Raw genomic sequence first — 432 nt, 5'->3', positions numbered from 1 at the left:
CACACACACACACACATGCATGCACACAAACACATACACCCGCTTCAGATTACCCTCTGAAATCAATCTTATCACTTATGTTTGTGATATACTGTATTTATAACATTATGTTTAGAGCATTTTCCATTATCTGACTCTCCTTATTTTTTTATTGTTACTATTATTATTATTATTATTATTATTATGTTGGATGGTATTCAACTTCAACCATCAACTTATCAAAAAGGTCTAAATGAGACTTATAATTTTTAATTTGTATAATTTATTTCTAATTAGTTTTCATTTGTTTATCACTTATTAGTTTAAATCATTGTTAGTTTTTTTTCTAGGATTCAGTTTATTTAGCTTCTATCAAATTCAAAGTTATTGAGCTATCTGGAATTATTTAAAAATGTTTAACATAAAAAAATGTTAGTGTTATTGCTGTCTATT

The sequence above is a fragment of the Sinocyclocheilus grahami genome, unplaced genomic scaffold (genome assembly GCF_001515645.1).
Source record: "Sinocyclocheilus grahami isolate Dianchi unplaced genomic scaffold, SAMN03320097.WGS_v1.1 scaffold4208.1, whole genome shotgun sequence".
Lineage (NCBI taxonomy): Eukaryota > Metazoa > Chordata > Actinopteri > Cypriniformes > Cyprinidae > Sinocyclocheilus > Sinocyclocheilus grahami.
This window is presented reverse-complemented; position numbering follows the sequence as displayed.